At 40.4% G+C, this 23,654-nt stretch overlaps 1 protein-coding gene across 4 annotated transcripts in view; it reads left to right on the top strand.

Annotated features, from left to right (window-relative positions):
• The window catches only part of LOC112917305 (solute carrier family 2, facilitated glucose transporter member 3), an 86,343-nt gene that overhangs the window by 49,091 nt on the left and 13,598 nt on the right, over positions 1-23,654 (top strand). The gene's annotated exons all lie outside the window — the stretch shown is intronic.

Genomic DNA, 23,654 nt, shown 5'->3' with positions numbered 1-23,654 from the left:
CCAATGTACCCTATGTTGGGAGGTCACTATGTTCAAAATGGCCACCGGAGACTTAGGTGTTATTATATACACTGTGTTTCTAGATAAGTAAAAAGAACCAGGTGAACCTATCAGCCCGCAGTGAACCTAGGGAACTAATCTGAGAGGACACTCTCAACACTAGTCAGTGTTCCTCCCATTCCCTGTTACATGGAGGGAGAGAAATTCAGAGAATAAATTTCCATTTTTCAAGTTTCTGCCTCTTACATCTTCTTCATAGGCCTACTCTTTTTTTTTTTTTTTTTTGCATTCCTTAACAAGAAATCCTCAGAGATTTTTACTACTCACAAGGTCTGTATCCCACCCAAATGTATTCCATTTTCCTCTTACTCCTTAACCCAACTGCATAGCCCATTGCATTCCTTTCTCTGACTTGGACCTGTAGAACGCTGACTATGGATTCTCACAAGTTTATGAACCTATTTCTTTTGATTCATCTATTGTCTAACTCACAAGTTGGCAAATTTTACTTCAAAGGTCAGATACTAAATATTTTAGGCTTGGTAGGGCCCTGTAGTCTCTTGTTGTAAGTATTCAATTCTGATGTAGTGCAAAAGCAGCCACTGACAATATATAAAAGAATGAGTGTGGCTGTATACCAGCAAAACTTTACTTATGGACACTGCAATTTGAATCTCATATAATTGTTTTAAAGTAATCTCTGTGCCCAACATGGGGTTTGAAGTCATGACCCTGAGATCAAGAATCACATCCTCCACTGAATGAGCCAGTCAGGCGCCCTTGAATTTCATAATTTTTACAAGTCACGAGATACTATTCTTTTAAATTTGTTTTCAACTATTTACACAACTATTCTTACTTTATGGGTGGTACAAAAACAGCCTCTCTAAATCCATTATTCCTGAAGTACCGCCTTTTTCCCCTTTGGTGCTTTTTATTGACAGAGACAACACTGATAAGGAGCAAGAGCTTTCTTTCCCTCACATAGCCTCCTTCCTTGCTCTCCTCATCTCACCTCCACCTATGAGGATCTTCTTGCCATAGCCTAAGAATAAGGATCTTTACTGCAGTAGTAGGGGAGGATGGCTCCCTTTTCCTACAGTTCTTGAACAGCCACATATCATCAGCCTCCAGATTTATTGCACACCAGCCATGCTTCCTGTTTATGACCAGTGTCTTGAGAAGGGAGCAAAACCATGCTCCATTTCTAGGAGGAAAGAGGTGGGGAGTGGGGATGGGAAAATACTGCCTATTCGAGATACTTTTTTTCTAAACATACATTGTCTTTCTCCTAATACACAGCAATACAGCATAGAAGTACATTCAGACAACTAGTTCTCCCCTAAACTGTGGTCCTTAAGCAAATTACCTATAGATTTCTCATGGGAAATCAGGAAAGTAATACTAAATTTAAACTCCTGTTATGAATTGTAAATGAGATAACAGGATAAGAACCTGGCACTTAACAAATACATCTTCGGTTACTATAGAGAAGAATATTTATTTGAGTTTCTCACATGCAGCTGGAGCATCTTTGGAAAATCTTTAGGTTCTTAAGAAGAATGAGGATCTAGACTCTTAAAAAAAAAAAAAAAAAAAGATTTTAGGGCAGCTTGGGTGGCTCAGTGGTTTAGCACCACTTCGGCCCAGGGCGTGATCCTAGAGACCCAGGATCAAGTCCCACGTCAGGCTCCCTGCATGGAGCCTGTGTCTCTGCCTCTCTCTCTCTCATTCTGTGTGTGTGTGTGTGTGTGTGTGTTTCTCATGAATAAATAAAATCTTAAAAAAACAAAAAAGATTTTATTGGGGCACCTGGGTCACTCAGTCGGTTAAGTGTCTGCCTTCAACTCAGGTCATGATCTCAGGGTCCTGGGATGGAGCTCCACATCAAAAGTCAAAAGGCAAGCTCCCTGCTCTGCAGGGAATCTACTTTTCCCTCTCCCTCTGCTCCTCCCCTCCCTCCTGCTCATGTTTACATGCATGCTCTCCCTCTCTCTCTCAAATAAATAAAAACCTTAAAAAGTAAATAGTATTTATTTGAGAGAGAAGGGGGTGCAGAGGACAAGCAGACTCCCTGCTGAGTGGAGATCTTGGGGAACCTGAGCTGGATGAAGGGCTCAATGCTGGACTAGGTGCCAAGACGCTGAGATCATGACCTGAACCAAAGTCAGCTGCTTAACCAACTCAGTCACCCAAGCAACCCGTGGATCTAGACTTTAATCCATGACCTGCAGTAATTTATCTCTGAGCATATATATTTAATTGTGAAATTAGGTAGATATGTCTGTTTCTTTTGTTTCTTTTGTCTTTTCTTTTTAGACACTTATATAACAATATATACTTGGCACTGTTATAAGTGCTTTACACATATTAACTGATTTAATCCTTGTAACAAATCTTAAGAACTAGACTCTTATTACTTTCATTTTACATATGAGGAAATAGAAGCATAGCGAAGCTAAATGACTTTCCCAAGATCATGCAATGTAAGTAGCAAGCAGGGCTAGGATTCAAACCCAGGACATCTGGCTACAGAATTCATGGTCTTAGCTATGCTTGCTTTTAAAATTTTTTTAGGGATGCCTGCTGGCTCAGTAGGTGGAGCAGGTGACTCTTGATCTTGGGGTTGTAGGTCTGAGCCCTACATTGGGTGTAAAGAGTACTTAAAAATAAAATCTTTAGGGATCTCTGGGTGGCGCAGTGGTTTGGCGCCTGCCTTTGGCCCAGGGCGCAATCCTGGAGACCCGGGATCGAATCTCACATCGGGCTCCCGGTGCATGGAGCCTGCTTCTCCCTCTGCCTGTGTCTCTGCCTCTCTTTCTGTGACTATCATAAATAAATAAAAAATTTTTAAAAAATTTAAAAAAAATAAAATCTTTAGGGCAGCCCTGGTGGCTCAGCGGTTAAGCGTCTGCCTTCAGCCCAGGGCGTGATCCTGGGGTCCTGGGATCGAGTCCCCAGTCGGTCTCCCTGCATGGAGTCTGCTTCTCCCTCTGCCTGTGTCTCTGCCTTGCTCTCTCTCTCTCTCTCTCTGTATCTGTCATGAATAAATAAATAAAATATTTTTTTAAAGATTTATTCTTTATTTTTTTTTTTAATTTTTATTTATTTATGATAGTCACAGAGAGAGAGAGAGAGGCAGAGACACAGGCGGAGGGAGAAGCAGGCTCCATGCACCGGGAGCCTGATGTGGGATTCGATCCCGGGTCTCCAGGATCGTGCCCTGGGCCAAAGGCAGGCGCCAAACCACTGCGCCACCCAGGGATCCCTAAATAAAATATTTTTAAAAATAAATAAAATCTTAAAAAAAAATATTTTAAAACATAGAAATAAAAGGTAAAAATGTGTGCATAACCCCAGTACACTTGAATTTCACCTCCATGCAAGCAGAGAATGGAGTTTTCTTACACCTTCATTACAATATCCCCAATATCTAAAACTGGGCCTGGAAACATAGTAATACTATATGAATGAATAAATGAATTAAACAGACCTATATATCCCATCGAGGATTTTCCAGGCCATTTGTCTTTCTTCTTTGCTCTTGCCGTTAGTGTGTTTATCTGTTGTTGCTTATTTATAGTACTAAGAGGGAGGAAGCCAGAGAATGTCAAGTTAAGACCCCAAAGCCTAAAAAAAAAGAAGACCCCAAAGCCTTTAAAGGGCCACAAGTCAGAAGTATGAGATTTAATGGACTAGGTCTTTAATTTTGTAAAAATGTGTGTAAACTTGTTTATTTCCAATTATCTTTAAATAACCATTTACATGTAATTGGAATTAAATTGGATTAAAAAGTAAAAAGTCCACCTGGAACCTGATATTTTAAATTTTTATTTTATTTATTTATTTATTTATTTAAATTTAGATTGTGATTTTAATCGGGGTAACTCTCCCACATGTGAACACTCAAAGAGAGGGACAGACTAACAATGTCAACATTCATTCCACACACTCTAAATAGGTACACATTCATTCAGTAAATCTGCATCCAACCATTCAAGAACTCAGGGTTACACACATCCATGAGACTGTACAGATTCATGTCAAATAGGGAAAAACCAAAAAGGATGAGTGAGGAAAAAGGACAGAAAGGGAGATACAGATATTGCCAGCATCCCTGGGTAGCATCAGCATGAAAATAATTTCCGGGGGAGGAGGGGAGAAACAGAAGAGTAAAAATGAGACAAGAACCTTTGGTTAGCCTTGAGTGTTGGAGCTAGTCACTTGGATTTGGCAGACGGTCTACAAAGCACGTCTGCACTGGCTGACGCTGACGCTGACGTAGCCTCCTGAAAAAACGTGGGCAGGCGGGCCTAACCCACGGGGATAGCACCGCCGAGAGGAGATTTTTGGGTTTCTGGGCCCGCCTCATCCAAATATCCCAGTAACTTCCTGATTCAGTTTGAGGCTGAAAACAAGGCCAGTGGTCTCGGCTATTTGTAAAAAAAAAAAAAAAAAAGTGTAAATTAGGGAACCATATTTTTCACTGCACAGAAAGATTACATGGCACTTGTAAATAAAGCAGATATAGGAGACATAAAATCATTGTAAATACAGTGGCTAGAACACTGTATAGCAGCACATAATAGTGGATAAAATTTGTTGAGTGCATGTAGTATGGACAGTTTTAATAAGAGAATACACAGTTCTGTTTGGCTCCAGAGAGCTTTGCCTGCACCGTTTCACATCTCTTCCTGTTTGAGTTGCTAAAGGCAAAAGCTAAAATACCACAGTGGTTGTTTGGATGAGTTAAGGTGATGATTTCTAGTCTCCTCCAACTATGTCGTGTTATGGAGTTCCACTGTACTTTTCACTAAAGTCCTCTAATAATAAATGGCACTGTGACTGCTTCCTCTTAACCTCCCCCTTGCTAGGAGGGAATTAGAGCCTCTGGCTTGAAAAGAGTTTGTTGTTTGTGATTCCACCTGAAGCTCAGACCATCTCTGAGAGTGAGTGGAGAACAAACTTGAAAGCAGACAATGCCTGCAGTTTCCATACTGTAATTCCACTGATGACCCAGGAGAGGTCAGATTCTTCTCCTCCCTCTTCCTACCACACCCAAGGTTTGGCAGCTCCTTTTGCTATTTTCTGGGTCTTGTACTCCTTTCTGAGACTCTGATAAGAGCTTATGGTTCCCCTGCCCTCTCAGATTAGTACACTGAAATACAATATTTGCATTGACTTTGACATTTGTGTACTGTCTAGTCCATTTTAGAACTCCATATTAATAAACACCACCCCAGAGCCTCAACAGCCTTTTTCTTCCTAGAGAACTTTTTTTTTGTAAGATTTTCTTTATTCATGACAGACAGAGATGCCTCAAAAACAGAGAGAGGAAGGGAGCCTGCTGCAGGACTCGATCCCAGGACTCCAGGATCATGACCTGAGCTGAAAACAGACACTCAACCACTAAGCCACCCAGGTGTCCCTTTTCCTAGAGAACTTGATGGATTTTTTTCAAAGGATTTGGTCCATACTGGTTGGAAGGGTCACCAAACCTGGGGAAATGCCCTGCTAAAAGAACACAAACTTGTAATTATGAAACATTGTATTGAATAGTAGAAACATTGCTCCTTACGTCATCCACAGATTGGCACTTGCTTATGGTTTTTTGAAAGGGTGGATATGAGTCAGTTCATTTATCAGTATTCAGTAGCTGTCTTCCTGTAAATGAGCCAGACAGGGGTATCCTGGTGATAGTGTCAGACAAGTAGCCACAAAGAGAATGAAGGACATTTATGGCTTTAGAGCTTAAGGAACTGAAAGAAAGCTCTTTGCTTCTTGCAAGCAAAAGTCTGTTGTCTATCAACAATTATATAGAAGTTGACATTTAAAATACCTGTTTATGATCCAGCACTCACACTTGTTATTTACCCAAATGAACTGAAAATCTACATCTACACACAAACCTGTGCATGAATGTTTATAACCGCTTTATTCATTCAACCGTTGCCCAAACTTGGAAGCAACCAAGATGTCCCTCAGGAGATAGATAGATAACAAGATGTGGTATGTCCAATGAAATATTATACAGTGCTAAAAAGAAATGAGCTACTAAAAAGAAAAAGAAATGTACTATCAAGCCACAAAAAGACATAGAGGAAATTTAAATGCATATTACAAAGTGAAAAAAGCCAATCTGGAAAGGCTACATACTGTATGATTCTAACTGCAGGCATACTTCAGTTTATTGAGCTTCCTTCATTGCTCTTTACAAACACTGCATTTTTTTTTAATTGTAGCAATTGTGGGTTGATCAAGTTAATTTTTCCAACTGCCATTTGCTCATTTGGTGTCTCTGTCACATTTTGGTAATTCTCACAATATTTCAAACTTATTCACTGATGTTACATTTGTTACGGTGATCTGTGATCAGTGATCTTTTGCTGTTTCTCCTCCTCCTCCTCCTCCTCCTCCTTCTTCTTCTTCTTCTTCTTTTTCTTCTTCTTCTTCTTCTTCTTCTTCTTTCAGAGAGAGAGAGAATGCACAAGTGGAGCTGAGGAGGGGCGGAGGAAGAGGGAGAGAGAATCTTAAGTAGACTCCACACCCAATGCAGAGCCCGACACAGGGCTAGATCTCATGACCCTGAGATCATGACCTGAGCCAAAATCAAGAGTCCAAAACTTAACCAAGTAAGGCACCCAGGCGCCCCTGATGTTATTATCATAATTTATTCTCAGGTGCCAGAAACCATACCTATACCAGATGGCAAACTTGATAAATGTGTGTGTCCTGACTGCTGTACCAGCTAGCCATTCATTCCGCTTGCCCTCTGCACAGACCTTCCTTTTCCAGAAGACACATCAGTATGAAATTAGGTCACTTAATAACCCGCAATAGCCTCTAAATGTTCAAGTGAAAGGAAGAGTCATGCTCGTCACTTTAAATTGAAAGCAAGAAAAGCATACGTTTAGTCAGAAAGGCATGTTGGAAACCAAGCTAGTCTGAAAGCCAGGTCTCTTGCACCAGTTAGCCAAATTATGAGTACAAAGAAAAGTTCTTGAAGGAAATGAAAGTGTAATTCCAGTGAACACAGAAATGATAAGAAAGTGAAGCAGCCTCATTGCTGATATGGAAAATGTTTTAGTGGCCTAGATAGCCGATCAAACCAGCCACAACATTCCCTTGAGCCAAAGCCTAATCCAGAGCAAGGCCCTAAGTCTCTTTAATTCTAGGGAGGCTGAGAGAGGTGAGGAAGCTGCATAAGTTTGAAGTTAGCAGAGGTTGGTTCATGGGGTTCAAGGAAAGAAGCCGTCTCCATAACATGAAAGTGCAAGGTGAAACAGCAGTGCTGATGTAGAAGCTGCAGCAAGCTATCCAGAAGATCTAGGTAAGATCATTAATAAAGGTGGCCACACTAAACATTTGCAGTGCAGACAGACAGCCTTCTATTGAAAAAAGATGCCCTATCTATGACTTTCATAGCTAGAGATAAGTCAGTGCCTAGTTTCAGAGGACAGGTTGACTCTTGTAAGGGGTAATCCAACTGGTGAAAGCCAATGCTCATTCACTATTCTGAAAATCCTAGGGCCCTAAAGATTTTATGTTTTTTTTTTTAAGATTTTATTTATTTATTCATGAGAGACACACAGAGAGAGGCAGAGACACAAGCAGGGGAGAAGCAGGCTCCATGCAGGGAGCCTGATGCGGGACGTGACTCGGGTCTCCAGGGTCACGCCCTGGGCCTAAGTCAGGCACCAAACCACTGAGCCATCCAGGGATCCCCCTAAAGATTTTATATATTTATTTGACACAGAGGGAGAGAGAGAGCACAAGCAGCGGGAGCCAGAGAGGGAGAAGCAGGCTCCCTGCCCAGCAGGGAGCCCAATGCCCAAGCTCAATCCCAGGACCCTGGGATCATGACCTGAACTGAAGGCACATGTTTAATTGACTGAGCCACTCAGGTACCCAGGTACCCCAAGGAGTCACCATTTTAGATGCCATTAAGAATATTAATAATTAGAGCAGCCCTAGTGGCTCAGTGGTTTAGCACCACCTTCAGCCCAGGGTGTGATCCTGGAGACCTGGGATCGAGTCCCACATTGGGCTCCCTGCATGGAGCCTGCTTCTCCCTCTGCCTGTGTCTCTGCCTCTCTCTCTCTCTGTGTCTCTCATGAATGAATGAATAAAATCTTAAGAAAAAAAAATATTGATAATTAATGGGAAGAGGTCACAGTATCAACATGAACAGGAGTTTGGAAAAAGTTGATTCCACCTCTCACTGATGACTCTGAGAAGTTCAAAATCTCAGTGGAGAAGGAACTACAGATGGGGTGGAAACAGCAAGAGAACTACAGTGGGAAATGGAGCCTGAAGATGGGACTGAATTGCTCCAATCACATAATAAACTTGAACAGATAAGGAGTTGCTTCTCATGGATGAGCAAAGAAAGTAAGATGTAATCTACTCCTGTTGAAGATGTTGTGAAGATTGTTGAAATGACAACAAAGGACTTAGAATATTACATGATCTTAGCTGATAAAGCAGCAGCAGGGTTTGAGAAGATTGACTCCATTTCTGAAGTTCTGTGAGGGACACTTGACTCAGTGGTTGAGCATCTCCCTTCGGCTCAGGGTGCATCGGGCTCTCCATAGGGAGCCTGCTTCTCTCTCTGCCTGTGTTTCTGCCTCTCTCTCTGTGTCTCACATGAATAAATGAATAAAGTCTTAAAAAAAAAAAAGTTCTACTATGAGTAAAATGCTATCAAACAGCATCACACACTACAGAGAAATCATTTGTTTTTTTGAAAAAGATTTTATTTATTCATTCATGAGAGACACATAGAGAGAGGCAGAGACATGGCAGAGGGAAAAGCAGGCTCCTCGAAGGGAACCTGATGTGGGACTCGATCCCAGAACCCCAGGATCACACCCTGAGCTGAAGGCAGATGCTCAACCACTGAGCCACCCAGACATCCCAAGAGAAATCATTTATGAGTGGAAGAGTCAATCAATGAGCATTAGACTTCACTATTTTCTTAGTTTAAGAAATTGCCATGTGGCACCTGGCTGGCACAGTTGGTGGAACATGCGACTCTTGATCTGGGATCTTGAGTTCAAGCCCCATGTTGGGCTTAGAGCTTAATTTAAAAAAGAAAGAAAGAGGGGCGCCTGGGTGACTCAGTCAGATTAGCCTCTGCCTTTGGCTCAGGTATTGGGATTGAGCTGCACATGGTGCTCCCTGCTCAGCAGGGAGTCTACTTCTCTTCTTCCTTGTTCCTGCTTTCTCTCACTATCTCTGTTGATATCTCTGTCTCTGTCTCTGTCTCTCAAATAAAGTCTTTTAAAGAAAGAGAAATTGCCACAACCACCCCAGTCTTTAGCAACCACCATCCTGATCAGTCATCAGCCATCAACATCAAGGCAAGACCCTCTACAAGCAAAAAGATTACCATGTGCTGGAAGCTCAGACAATGGTTAGCATTTTTAAGCAATAGGTTTAAATTAGGTATCTACATTGTTTTTTTAGACATAGTGTTATTGCAGGACACCTGGGTGGCTCAGCAGTTGAGCAACTGCCTTCAGCTCAAGGTCTGATCCTGGAGTTCTGAGATCGAGTCCTGTATCAGGCCCCTGCGAGGAGCCTGCTTCTCCCTCTACCTATATCTCTGCCTCTCTCTCTCTCTGTGTCTCTCTCATGAATAAATAAATAAGATCTTAAAAAAAAAAAAGAAATAGTGTTATTGCACATTTAAAGATTTATTTATTTTAGAGAAAAAGTGCAAGTGGGGAGAGGGGCAATGGGAGAGAATCTCAAGTAGACTTCCCACTGAGCACAGAGCCCTACATGGGATTTGATCCCATGATCCTGAAATCATGACCTGAGCTGAAATCCAGAGTCTAACACTCAACCAACTGAGCTACCCAGGCACCCTATTGAATATTTAATATATTGTACACATAACTTTATCTGCACTAGGAAATAAAAAAAAATTCATTTGACTTGATTTATTATGATATTTGCTTTATTGCAGTAGTCTAGAACTGAACCTGCAGTATCACCGAGGTGTGCCTATATATGGCATTCTGCTAAAAGCAAAACTATGGAAACAGTAAAAATACTGGTTGCCAGGGGTTGGGGTGTCGAGGAGAGGAGGGATGAATAAGCAGAGCACAGAGGTTTTTTTTAGGACAGTGAAATTATTCATTATGATACTGTAAAGATGGATACATGTCATTATACATTTGTCCAGACCCGTAAAATTTACAAGACCACTAGTGAACCTTCATGTGAAGTATGGACTTCGGGTGACTCTGATGTGTCAATGTAGGTTCACTAGTACAAATGTACTATACTAATGCAAAATGTCAGTAATAGGAAAATTGAGATGGTATATGGGAATTCTATGTACTTTCTGATCTGCTTATCTGTAAATTTAAAATTGCTCTCCCCAAAATAAAGTCTGTTAATAATAACATTAATAAGGGATCCCTGGATGGCTCAGCAGTTGAGCATCTCCCTTTGGCTCAGGGCATGATCCTGGAGTCCCGGGACCAAGTCCCAAATCAGACTCCCTGAGAGGACCCTGCTTCTCTCTCTGCCTATGTCTCTGCCTCTCTCTGTCTCTCATGAAAAAAATAAATAAAATCTTTTAAAAAATAAAATAGGGCAGCCCTGGTGGCGCAGCGGTTTAGTGCCACCTGCAGCCTAGGGCATGATCCTGGAGACCCTGGATCGAGTCCCATGTCAGGCTCTCTGCATGGTGCCTGCTTCTCCCTCTGACTGTGTCTCTGCCTCTTTCTCTCTCTGTGTCTCTATGAATAAATAAATAAATAATCTTTTAAAAAAATAATAAAAAATAAAATAAAAATAAATAAAAATAATAACAATAATAAAAACCCAAAACACTGGTTTATATGTTTCTCTCTAGCCCCTACTGTGGAAACATAAACACAGAAACCATATCTTTTGTGTCTTTATAATCCTAGAATCTAAGGATAAAAAAGAAGAGTGTCCTATTGTTAGGTTTATTATATCTGACTTCACATGTCTAAAATAAAACTCTTGATTTGACTCCTTGAACCTGCATCTCTCTCTCCTTTCCTGATTGAATAAATGGCAACCCCAATTCTCCAGTTGCTCAGGCCAAAACCCTGAAGATCATTTTTTACTCCTTTTTTTCCTTCTCTCACACCCAGCCTGTAGACTGTTAACCCTATTGGTTCTTTTTTTTTTTTTAAGATTTTATTTACTTACTGAGAAAGAGAGAAAAAGAGAGAGAGCATGAGCGGGATTGAGAGGTAGAGGGACAAGCTGACTCCCCACTGAGTGCAGAGCCCAATATGGGGCTCAATTCCAGGACCCTGAAATCATGACCTGAGCAGAAGTCAGACACTTAGCCAAATGAGCCACTCAGCTCCCCCCCGCCCCGTTGGTTCTATCTGGAGAATATCTTTCAAATCCAGCAACATACTGCTTCCACCACCACTACTACTATCCTCTTTCAAGTCCTACCAACTTCAGGTCCTCATCAGTTCTCATCTGGCCTCACAGCTTCCTAATGGATCTCTATGTTTCCACTCTTGCTCTCCTCCAGCATCTTTTTCATTCAACAGCAAGTACTTAAAAAAAAAAAGATTTATTTATTTTATGATAGACACAGAGAGAGAGAGAGAGGCAGAGAGAGAAGCAGGCTCCATGCATCAGGAGCCCGACATGGGATTTGATCCCGGGTCTCTAGGATCACACCCTGGGCCAAAGGCAGGTGCTAAACCGCTGCACCACCCAGGGATCCCCCCTCATCGTTGTTGTTTTAATTTGCATCTCTCTTATGACATATAATGTGGAGTACCTTTTCATATGCTTATTTGCCATCTGTATATCTCCTTTGGGCCAATGTTTCTGCTGAGGTCCTTGGCCTATTTTTTAATCAGGGTGGTATTTTATTGTTGAATTTTAACTCTTTTTTTGTATATTTTGGATAATAGTCCTTTATCAGATGTGTCCTTTCCAAATGTTTTCTTCCAATCTGTGGTTGTCCTCTTATTCTCTTGAAAGTGTCTTTTGCAGAGCAGAAGTTTTAATTTTAATAAAGTCCAACTGACCAAAGATCGTTTTCATGGATTGTGCATTTGGTGTTCTATCTAAAAAGTCATTACCATACTCAGGATCATCTAGTTTTTCAATGTTAACTTCTAGGAGTTTATTAGCTTCATGTTTTACATTTAGATCTGTGATCCATTTTGAGTTAATTTTTGTGAAAGGTGTAAGATCTTTTATTGGATTCTTTCCCTTTCTTTTTTTTCTTTCTTTCCTTTTTTTTCCATGCATTTGGACATCCTGTTGTTCCAGCACCATTTGTTGAGAAGGAGACTATCCCCACTCCACTGTGTTGCCTTTGTTTCTTTGAGAAAAAAAAAAAAAAAATCAGCTGTATTCATGTGGGTCTTTCTGGGCTCTCTATTCTGTTCCATTGATCTATTTGTCTGTTGTTTTCACCAGTACCACAATGTCTTAATTACTGAGTCTTTATAGTAAATCTCAAAGTCAGGTAGGTAATATCAGTTTTACAACTTTGTTGTTCTTCAATATTGTATTGGCTATTCTGGGTCTTATGCTGCTTCATATAAATGTTAGAATCAGTTTTGTATATCCACAAAGTAACTAACTGGGATTAATTGGGATTACATTGAATCTATAGTTCAAGTTGGGAATAATGACATCTTGACAATATTGGGTCTTCTTTTTTTTTAAGATTTTATTTATTGATTGTTAGATTTTATTTATTTATTCATGAGAGACACACACACAGAGAGAGGCAGAGATATAGGGAGAGAGAGAAGCAGGCTCCATGCAGGGATCCCCATGTGGGACTAGATCCTAGGACTCCAGGATCATACCCTGAGCCAAAGGCAGATGCCTAACCACTGAGTCACCCAGGCATCCCAATATTGAGTCTTCTTATGCATAAGCATGTACTACCTCTCCATTTATTTAGTTCTTCTGATTTCATTCGTCAGAGTTTTGTAGTTTTCCTCATGTAGCTCTTGTACACATTTTTTTACTTTTTTTTTTTTTTTATTATAGTCACACACAGAGAGAGAGAGAGAGAGAGAGAGAGAGGCAGAGACATAGGCAGAGGGAGAAGCAGGCTCCATGCACCGGGAGCCCGACGTGGGATTTGATCCCAGGTCTCCAGGATCGCGCCCTGGGCCAAAGGCAGGCGCTAAACTGCTGCACCACCCAGGGATCCCTATTACATTTTATATCTAAACATTTCCCTTTTGGGATATTAATATAAGTGGTATTGTGTTTTTAATTTCAAGTTCTACCCTTTTTTGCTGGTATATAGAACTGTGATTGACTTTTATATATTAACCTTTTATCTTGCAATCTTGCTATAATAATTTATTGGTTACAGGAATTTTTTGTCAGTTCTTTTGGATTTTTTTTTAAGATTTTATTTATTCATTCATGAAAGACAGAGAGAGAGAGAGAGAGGCAGAGACAGGTAGAGAGAGAAGCATGCTCCCTGCATGAGCCCAATGTGGAACTTGATCCCAGGACTCCAGGATCATGACCTGGGCTGAAGATAGGCAGTCAACTTCAACGCTGAGCCACCTGGGTGTCCCTGGATTTTATTCTTATAGACAATCCAGTCATGTTCAAACAGTTTTATTTCTTCCTTCCTAATTTGTATGCCATTTATTTCCTTGTCTTGTCTTATTACATTAGCTAGTACTTCTAGCTAATGTTGAAAAGGAGTAGTGAGGGGGAACATTTCTACCTTGCTCCTGATCTTAGTGGTAAAGCTTTAGATTTTTTTTTAAATTTTTTTTTTATTATTTATTCATGATAGAGAGAGAGAGAGAGAGAGGCAGAGACACAGGCAGAGGGAGAAGCAGGCTCCATGCACCGGGAGCCCGACGTGGGACTCGATCCTGGGTCTCCAGGATCGCGCCCTGGGCCAAAGGCAGGCGCCAAACCGCTGCGCCACCCAGGGATCCCAAAGCTTTAGATTTTTCACCATTTCAGTATGTTGTTAGTTGTAGGTTTTTTCTTTATCAAGGAAGTTCCCCAATATTCCTAGTTTACTGAGAGTTTGGGGTTTTTTAAATAAATTATTCATTCTTAGAGAGAGATCGAGGGACAATCTCAAGCAGACTCCTTGTGGAGCATGGAGCCTGATGTGGGGCTTGATCCCAGGATCCTGAGGTCATGACCTGAGCTGAAATCAAGAATTGTATGCTTAACCAACTGAGCCACTCAGGCACCCCTTACTGAGAGTTTCTAATCATGAAAAAGAGTTGGATTTTATCAAATTTTTCTGCATATATTGACATAACCATGTGAGTTTTCTTTTTAACCTTTTGATATGATAGATTACATTAATTGGTTTTCAAATATTGAACAGGCCTTCCATACCTGCAGTAAATCCCATTTGGTCACGATGTATAATTCTTTTTATTTATTATTGTATTATATTTGCTGTTATATTCTTAAGGACTTTTGTATTCATTAGAGATACTGGTCTGTAGTTGTCTTGTAATGTCTTTGGTTTTGGTATTAGGGTAATGTTATAGAGTGAGTTAAGAGAGAATTAGTTATCTTAATGGTGGATAATATCGAATTTTAACCATCAAACTAGTATTTCTGTTTAAGAATTACAGACCACTGCAGTGCCTTGGTGGCTCAGTCAGTTGAGTGTCTGACTCTTGGTTTCCACTTGGGTAGTAATCTTAGGGTCGTGAGGTTGAGCCTGCTATTGGGCTCTACACTCAGCATGGAGTCTGCTTGTCCCTCTCCCTGCCCTTCTGCCCTTCCCCCTACTCGTGCTCTCTCTCTCTCTCTCTCTCCCTCCCCCCCCCCCCAGGCTGGATGAATAAATAAAATATTTGAAAAAAGAAGAGGGAGAAAAAAGAAATACAGACTAATGGGGTGCCTGGGTGGCTCAGTCAATTAAGCATCTGACTCTTGATATCAGCTCAGGTCTTGACCTCAGGATTGTGAGTTCAAGCCCCACACTGGACTCCATGCTTGGCATGGAGTCTACTTAAAAAAATAAAAGATACAGGCCACTATTCTTTTGTTTGTTAACACATTCTTTTTAGAGTGGCACCTGGGTGGCTCAGTAAGTTAAGTGTCAGACTCTTGATTTCAACTCGGGTCATGATCCTGAGATTGAGAGATTGAACCCTACATTAGGTTCCACACTAGGCAGAAAGCCTACTTAAGATTCTCTCTCTCCCTCTCTCACTGCACCTCTCTGTCTGCCTTTGGCTCAGGGCATGATCCTGGAGTTCCAGGATCAAGTCCCACATCAGGCTCCCCGCACAGAGCCTGCTTCTTTCTCCCTCTGCCCGTGTCTCTGCCTCTTCTCTCTGCATGTCTCTCATGAATAAATAAAATATTTTTTTAAAAAAATGAATCCTGAGAAATTACTCTCCAATCACATTCATTTCTTCAGTTCTCTCAATAAACATTTATTTATAACTTACTCTGTATCAGATATTCAGAATATTGAGGCAAATAAGGTGTGGTCACTGTGTTCAGGAAGCTCACAGTGTATTCGGGGGAATAAATTTGTAAACTAGTGGGATGCCTGGGTGGCTCAGTGGTTGAGTGTCTCCCTTCAGCTCAGGGCGTGATCCTGGGTCCTGGATCAAGTCCCACATAAGGCTCCCTGCCAGGAGCCTGCTTTCCCCTCTATCTGTGTCTCTGCCTCTCTTTCTGTCTCTCATGAATAAATAAATTTTTTTAAAAAAATTGTAAACTAGTAATAGCAAAGCATTTTTTAAGTAATATACATAATATTATGGCACAGTAATAGATTTGCCTATGTTAAACACATATAGAAAGTATCTACTTTGAAACTGGCAACAGAGTTAAACATAAAATTAGATGTTCTAACGAATAAGATATTGACCATTTCAAGACGCCTATTTAAATTAGGAGTATAGGGACGCCTGGATGGTTCAGCAGTTGAGTGTCTGCCTTTGGCTCAGGGTGATCCCAGAGTCCCAGGATCGAGTCCCACATCAGGCTCCCTGCATGGAGCCTGCTTCTCCCTCTCCCTATGTCTCTGCCTCTCTCTCTCTGTGTCTCTCATGAAAAACTAAAGTCCTTTTTAAAAATAAATAAATTAGGAGTATAGCCTGTGGCATTAAAGGGTAAGGATAACAAATCCTCAGCAGTATGTGCTTACAAATTAACTGGTAATAGCCTAGACTATTACTAGAGATTTTTTTTGTTTCATTTTGATGTCAAACTGAGGGCTTAGTTGACCAATTAGACAGAGCTTCGGAGATGGGTGGTCAGACCAAGACTGATTGTACATTTCCTTAAATTGGCTTTAAGTTTGTACAATGGAAAATAGAGCTTCAGGAATGTTGTGTACTTGTAATCTGAATATATTAAGGAATGATTCTTAGGAGGTAAAGGAAACTCTATCACTTTCATCAAATTATCAAGCTGCATCCATGTATATCCCTAAAAGAAGATTATTTTCTAAGGGGCATTTTTTGAGACATCTATGAATCCATACCTTTATTAACAAGTCACTGCTATAATCATGTTGTATAGTTTACCGATCAGGAGGGCGCCTGACTGGCTCATTCAGTGAAACATGTGATTCTTGATCTCAGGGTTCTCAGTTTGAGCCCCATGTTAGGTGTAGAAATTACATTTAAAAAATTACTTAAAAAAATTTGCTTATGGGCAGCCCCAGTGGCGCAGCAGTTTAGTGCTGCCTGTGGCCCTGGATGTGATCCTGGAGACCCGGGATCGAGTCCCATGTTGGGCTCCCTGCACGGGGCCTGCTTCTCCCTCTGCCTTTGTCTCTACCTCTCTCTCTCTCTCTCTCTATCTCTATGAATCAATCAATCAATCAATTAATTAAAAATAAATAAATAAATAAATAATTTGCTTTAAAATTTTGCTAATTAGGTTATAGCTTGTTTAGATACTCAACAGCCCTAAGGATACACTTTGAACATGTTTTATTCAGCTAATTTAACAAAGTTTTTTGTTCACCTATTTGTTGGGCACTGTGAGTATAAAGATAGATAAAATAAAATCTCTGCCCTCAGAGTGCTCACAATTTAGAAAGATAAGCAAATATGTTAAATAATTGCTATAGGATTTAGTAAGTACTATAATACAGGTATGTTTGAGATAGATTGTGGCACAATGGAAACCATATCTTCTTAGGTTTGTCTGGGAATGTTCCACAAAGGGGAAGAGATACTGGTTATTGTATGTATGACTAGAAGTTAGCCAGTTGGGAAGGGTATTCAAGATGAAAGAGTACAAAAGAGTGAGTCTTTAATAACATGGTGTTATGGGCTGACCTGTGTTCCCCCAAAATTCCTATGGAAGCATAACACCTAGTTCCTCAGAATGTGGTTATATTAGGAGGCAGGGCCTTTAAAGAAGTGATTAAATTAAAATGAGGCCTTTAGGTGGGCCCTAATTCAATCCTACTGATGTCCTTATAAGAACAGGAAATGTAGGGTGGCTCAGCAGTTTAGCGCCACCTTCAGCCCAGGGTGTGATCCTGGAGGCCGAGGATCAAGTCCCACGTCGGGCTCCCTGCATGAATGAAGCCTGCTTCTCCCTCTGCCTGTGTCTGTGCCTGTCTCTCTCTGTGTCTCTCATGAATAAATAAATAAAATCTTAAAAAGAAAAAAAAAAGAACAGGAAATGTAGGGACACCTGAGCGGCTCAGTGGTTGAGCATCAGCCTTCAGCTCAGGGCCTGATCCCAGGGTCCTGGGACTGAGTCCTGCATCAGGTTCCCTGCAAGGAGTCTGCTTTTCCCTCTGCCTATGTCTTTGCTTCTGTGTCTCACATGAATAAATAAATAAAATCTTTAAAAAATAACATAAAACAGATAATGCAGACATTCAAGAGACACCACGGATGTATACACACAGAGAAAAAGGCCATCTACAAGTCAAGGAGAAAGTTCTTAGGAGAAACCAAGCCTGCCAACACCTTGGACACCCAGCCTCTAGAATTGTTAAGAAAATAAATTTCTGTCTTTTACGCTATCCAGTCTGTGGTGTATTGTTATGGTACCCTTCAATGTGCGTTTTTTTCACACCACCAAGAAATTCTTCAGTTCTCAGCTGATGGTAATGGAATGCCTTCCCATTTCAACTCAATTCTGTCTACCCTGAGATAGCATCAGATGTCACAGGTTAAGGGTCCAGACCCACCGAGACTGCCTCTCTCTTTCCTCCACTTCGGATGCCAGCGGCTACTCCCCTTTATCAACTGCTGTAGATTAGAGAGTTCAACAACCTCCTCCTGGGTTTGATTAACTGGCTAGAGCAGCTGACACAAGTCAAAGAAACATTTACTCACATTTTTTAGTTATTATAAAGAATATAATAAAGGATACAGATGAAGAGATACATAGGTCTGTTTGAACACTGACAATTGGTTCAGTTTGGTTTAGGCAAAGGAGAAATATACTTAAAGTGTGACTAGTGTGACTCAGGAGTTTATTAATTTCACTCCATTTTAATTCATTTATGTTTGTATTTAAAAATTGAAACCAGGGGATCCCTGGGTGGCACAGTGGTTTAGCGCCTGCCTTTGGCCCAGAGGGCGATCCTGGAGAACAGGGATCGAGTCCCACATTGGGCTCCCTGCATCAGGCTCCCTGCATGGAGCCTGCTTCTCCCTCTGCCTGTGTCTCTGCCTCTCTCTCTCTCTATCATGAATAAATAAATAAATCTTTTTAAAAAATTAAAAAAATAAAAATTGAAACCATGTTGGGGCACCTGGCTGGCTCTGTCAGTAGAGGATCGAACCCTTGATCTTGGGGTGTCAAATTTGAGTCCCACATTGGGCATAGAGATTATGAAAGAGAGAAAGAGGGAGGGAGAGGGAGAGAGGAAGGAAGAAAGAGAAGGAAAGGGAAAGAAAGAGAAGGAAAGAAAGAAAGAAAATGACAGAAGCAATTAAAAAAATTGAAGCAGTGTAAAAAAATCAGAAGTACTATAAAGTGTTTTTGTTAAACACAACTTCATTTGTTTTAATCAGACTACATTTCACCTTAATTGTTGAAAATTCAGTGTTCCAATTAAGGTGTGCTGGAAGCGTAAAATACAGATCTAGTGCCGAAGAGAGAAAGAAAGAAATATCTCATTAATAACTTTTATATTATTTACAAGTTGAAATGACAAAATTTGGTGTATATTAGGTTAAGTAAAATATAATTTTGAAATTAACTCATTTCTTTTCACTTTTTAAAAATGTGACTACTGGAAAATTTTTAATTTCATATGTAGCTTACATTATGTTTCTACTGGACAGCACTGATCTAGACTTTATTCAATAACCATTGGTACGTGATGGATTGATTTTTGAAGGAAATTGGAGGAGGGGAGACCCCTTAAAAAGTGATAAGGATCTGAGAGCTGGGATTAGGTGCTTCAGGATTAACTGGAGTGATGAATGGTTGAAATCCAGTTTGGACAGGAAAATCAACATTTTTCAAATTTTTTCTCTCTTTACCCTGTGTTTTATAGGGTATTTTCACATTTCTCATTCAAAAGGAACTTTGACTACACCCAACCTAGTAAAGGAAGATCAGTAAATAACATACCGCAACAAAAGATGTTCTTTATGAGAAAAATTACAAATGCAAGCAGAGCAAGTAGAATTAACTCTGGCAATCTTTAGAGTAGGCATTAGTTTTTTGGTGTGCCTTGTAATGCCATTACACTGTTCTATGAAAGAAGCAGTCTTCTCTGACTTAACTCTACGTGTTTTAAAGTCCTGTATTCCTTGATTGCAGGATTTTTTGGTTTGTTTGTTTTCCCACTCAGTTATCACAATAGCAAACATCCTCCCACCTAGCAGGAAGAAATTGGCTTGAGATGTATGGTCTGCAGATACCTGTTTTTGGAGCTAAGAGATTTCAGGCCATTATTCACTCATTACTTCTCTTCTTAGCAGACCTACAATGAAACTATTAGGTAGGAATTTCATATTTCAGTCTATTCCATTTTTAAATGTATCCACCACATTTCCTCTTTTGTTTTCATTTCATTTCATTTCATTTCATTTCATTTCATTTCATTTCATTTCATTTCATTTCATCTTCCATCGAAGAACATCTCACAGGAATCAAATGATACATGATACATGTTCCAGGACATTTACCTTGCTGCGCTTCCCTAGCGTTGTAATCACCAGATTTCAGGAATGCTGTAGCTCCCGACTGACTGGAGCTGGTATTCTAGTAAGTGGGACCTACTTTCAAAGTAGGTCCCGAAGACCCCAGCCAGCCAACCAACCAATCTCCCCCAAACATACCAATATAAGGTTGTATTGAGCAACCTTTCTGTTGCCCCGGGGGAGGATTGCCTAATTTAGGTGTCCCTTGCTCTGGGGATAATAAGCCCAGTGTTGACTGATTTCTGGTCAGAAGTTTATTAGGTCCTCTTACTCAAAAAGCATCTGACTCAATATGTTCAGCACGCTTTTAGATTCTTGAGATTCAGTTGAATTCTAGTTGTAACCTTTAAAAGTGTGTATAATGCTAAAAGTAGAGTGCTCTCTGTCCCACTTAACTTTTTTGAAGGTAATTTTTTCAAATTCAATTAGCCAGATGTTTCAGTTCTCTCTCCCTTGTACCCTCCCTCCTTTTTCACCAAAAAAATATTCTCCAGAATTCACACGTCTAAAACTTAACCTTCAGTATTGTCTTTCTCCATCACGGTTTTACACTAATTTAGGATACATACATTCTTTGCCTTTATAATTACATTTATTTCCTTAACCATTGGGCAAATAGTTACTGGGGCGAATCCTGATTACAAATTCTGATTACAAAAAACAAAAACAAAAAAACAACAAAAAAAAACTAATTCTGATTACATTGGAGGCTGCTCTGAGTAAATGAACAGGCTCATACAGACCCGCTTTGTACTTTTACTTGTGCAATTTGCTCTTGCAAAACATTAAAGACTAATTATACTAAGTCTAGGGAGAGGGAGAAAGAAAAGATAAAGTGATTTATAGCCAAGAATGACCCTGTGAAACAAATAAATAAAAGCTAAGATAAAAAAGAACATAGAAGAGACCGGAGGAGAACAGGGCATCGAAGCTGCAAGGTCCAGCCATGAGCCTCACATGGCTATTGAGTACTTACATGTAGCTAATGCCACTGAGAAACTGAATTGCTAAAAAAAAAAAAAAAAAAAAGAAAGAAACTGAATTGCTGATTTTTATTAGTTTAGAATCAGAGCAATTTAAAATATTTTCCCATCAAACACAACTTTGTTGTTACTTTAACTGTAGAAAATGGAGATGTGGGGATGCCTGGGTGGCTCAGTGGTTGAGCGTTTGCCTTTGGCCCAGGGCGTGATCCTGAGTCATGGGATCGAATCCCACATCAGGTTCCCTGCATGGAGCCTGCTTCTCCCTTTGCCTATGTCTCTGCCTCTCTCTCTCTCTATGTATGTGTCTCTCACTAGTAAATAAATAAAATCTTAAAAAAAAAAAAAAGAAAGAAAATGGAGATGTGTTATAAATGTGAAATATACACTGAATTTCAAAGACGTAGTAGGAGAAAAAAAGGGAACTACCTTAGTAATAATTGTTATATTGATACTATACTGAAATGATATTATTTGGGCTATCATGGGTCAAATAAAGTCATTATTTAATCTCTTGTGTCTTTTAAATTTTTTAATATGGCTACTAGCAAATTTTTCATAACATAAGTAGCTTGGATTATATTTCTATTGGACCTCACTGCCTTACAGGATATTCTTTGTCCTTTGGCTGCTAAATTCAGTTGCTGTGGTAACTTAAGGGGCCTCTAGGCTCAGTGTTTCCTGGAAGGACTGGAATGAGGTGGGGGAGGGGAAGTGTGACCTCAGGGAAGGTTTTCTTGGATGTCACGCTTCACTCATACTTGGTTCTCTCTGCTAATGATCAGATTTAGAAAATAGCCTCATTAAAAAAAGAGAGACACACACACAGAGACAACATAATCTGGTTTGTGTCTGGTTCAGTAGCATCAGTTTGAATTCTAGGCGCTGAACCAAAACCCGAAAGAAAATGCACACACACACACACACACACACATACCCCGTTTACCAACTAGAAAAATTGTGTCCAGTTACTGTGCTCTCTCTGCTCACCCTCTTCCCCCATCCTGAAGGAATTGCTAGGCTACAAATTAACTGGCATTAGGAAATTGACCATTGATATCCATCCCTTCCCTCCGGAGCCCCAGCAAAGCCGTGATAACAATCTCTCACCCAAATCTGTTGTTAGAACCAAATTGTTTTCTTTGTTTACTCTTACACTGGAGCCTCCTCTCTCTGTCTCTGTCTCTCTCTCTCCTTTCATTATCTTTCATCTTCCTTTTTTCGAATTTTTCTTATCTGTTTTCCCCCACTCATCTCAGCCTGTAATTAATAAGAATCAATTGAGACTGTCCCTTTTTTATTCTGTAAGTGGAAGTGGTACAGGACTTTTGTCCCCTACATGCCCACAGTCCTTGGTTGGCAGCAAAGCAAAGTTTATTGAGCAAGAGTATAAAGCTCCCGGAGAGGGAGGGGGGCCCAGTGGGTTGCCCCTGGAGTTTCTAAGTTTAGGGGTTTTTATGAGCTCTTTTAAGCGAAATTTCTTAAGTGATCAGAGTGTGCTGAGTCGTGCCAATCAGGGCTTTGGTCACGTATCTGTCTCCCTGTTTGGTTAATGTCTCTGTGCTGATGGTCTTTTTTTCCTGATATCTGGAGGCTTAGGTCTTAACTGCCCCTTGCCTGTGATACCAACAAATGCTTTGTGGTTAACTGTCTTATTTTATTTAGGAATTTTTGCAGAAGTCATTTCTGCAAAGGCTGAAAAGCAAACTGTTAGTGTGATCCTGCCTACGCTGCAGAACAAGATGTCAATGCTATTTTATTTCAGCTGTCCTGACTCCATATTTTCTTGCTGGGGACCCTGGCCCTAACTACTTAACTGTTCAACTAACTCCTAACAGAATAAGAAGGGAAATGCTATAAATTCCTTAAAAGCCATGACACTTTTTTGTCCTACGTGCTGATGAAACCCGTTTCTTGGAGAGTACCTGACATGTAGTGTGCACTCAGCAAACACCTTTTTAACTGAATTTGGTAATTGTTCCATCTTCAGATGCTATAAACCTGAGCCTAGAGGCAAAATGTTGTAGAATCGGTAGGATTCAGAATAGGTGGTATGGTAAATGCCATATTAAGGAGTTTGGATTGTATCCCAAAAGCAGTTGATTCTCTCCTTCCTGCAGCCCAGGAGAGTTGGTCTGGCTCCCAGATACTCAGATTTTCTTCCTCCCAGGAGAGAGTGTGCTAATCAGAGAACAAGGAGAGCCAAAAAGTGGCCCAGTTCGTTCCTTGCTAGCTTTTCTTCTCCAGACTGCCCTTCCTTCCCCTTCAAGATTGTAGACCTAGTCTTTAATCAAAAGGCAGCTGATAAGTTCATGGCATTGTGAATCCTTCTGCTTACACACCTTCAAACAACCTTAACTTTCAGATAGCAGCACCCCGTTGACTCTACCTTGTGTAAATAGCATTTAGTCTCATCTCTATAGATTGACTTAATTCCCAGCAGATGGAGAACACAAATTAATTTGCCCTCCCACAGGCTTTTCTGGAGCATTTTGTCTGTGAAACTAAGATGCTATAGCAGCTATTAGAAGGGGGAAGGAGG

Source organism: Vulpes vulpes, chromosome 8, assembly GCF_048418805.1.
Source record: "Vulpes vulpes isolate BD-2025 chromosome 8, VulVul3, whole genome shotgun sequence".
Taxonomy (NCBI): domain Eukaryota; kingdom Metazoa; phylum Chordata; class Mammalia; order Carnivora; family Canidae; genus Vulpes; species Vulpes vulpes.
The sequence above is the reverse complement of the archived record's forward strand: the minus strand, read 5'-3'. Positions and strand labels throughout refer to the sequence as shown.